This window comes from Uloborus diversus, chromosome 4, assembly GCF_026930045.1.
Source record: "Uloborus diversus isolate 005 chromosome 4, Udiv.v.3.1, whole genome shotgun sequence".
Lineage (NCBI taxonomy): Eukaryota > Metazoa > Arthropoda > Arachnida > Araneae > Uloboridae > Uloborus > Uloborus diversus.
In genome coordinates, this window is record NC_072734.1 from 26,611,683 (window position 1) to 26,612,471 (window position 789).

At 31.8% G+C, this 789-nt stretch overlaps 1 non-coding gene across 1 annotated transcript; it reads right to left on the reverse strand.

The window, feature by feature from the left end:
* Positions 1 to 437: 437 nt before the first annotated feature.
* Trnas-gcu (transfer RNA serine (anticodon GCU)) lies at positions 438 to 519 on the reverse strand. The gene has a single exon. It is a non-coding gene; the product is annotated as a tRNA-Ser (tRNA).
* Between the last annotated feature and the right edge of the window lie 270 nt (positions 520 to 789).

Below are 789 nucleotides of genomic sequence, written 5' to 3' on the forward strand. Positions count from 1 at the left end.
TACTTGGATTTGGTACTTTCGGTTGCATTAAAGCTTTAGTCGCAGTTTCCATCATTTAATTTTTTTATTAAACTATCTAGAGTAGCGAAATTCGGCCCATAGTGGTACCACATGAAATAATGATTGTAGGTCGCTGGGGGTATGCAAATGGTACGACGGAAATAGACATCATTATTAGAAACAACAACAAAGGAAAGCTTGTCACTCATTTATTTCATAAAAATCAAAATATAAACTACTTCATAAACATAACATACATTAAACAATTATTATTCATATGATTTCCTAGCATTGTTATGAAATAGTTGATGGTTGCAATTTTTGAATAATAAATATCGTATTTTGAGAAGCATATAAATTTCTAACCTAGACGCATTTAAGAATTTCTGAATTTGATTGAAAATAACTTTATAGTTTTATTTAAAAAAAAAAAATCTCGACGAGGATGGAATTCGAACCCACGCGGGCAGAGCCCAATGGATTAGCAGTCCATCGCCTTAAACACTCGGCCACCTCGTCATATAACAATGCGTAAGAGAATAAAAGCAATTTCATGAAACTATTATAAACCTAATGTTTGCTCACCTTTCATACGAAAAACAAATGTAATTGCGCAGAGTTGTGATTCCTAACCGAAAGCAATCAAACCTTTTATATCAACATCATAAAGTACGTAGGAAAACATTAAAATTTAGTTGGCAAGCTGAAAAACCAGAAGAATGAGGAATTTAGCCAGCTTTAATACTCTTGGTTAATCAATTATTTGGTTTTGTTGTTCATTTTACATTA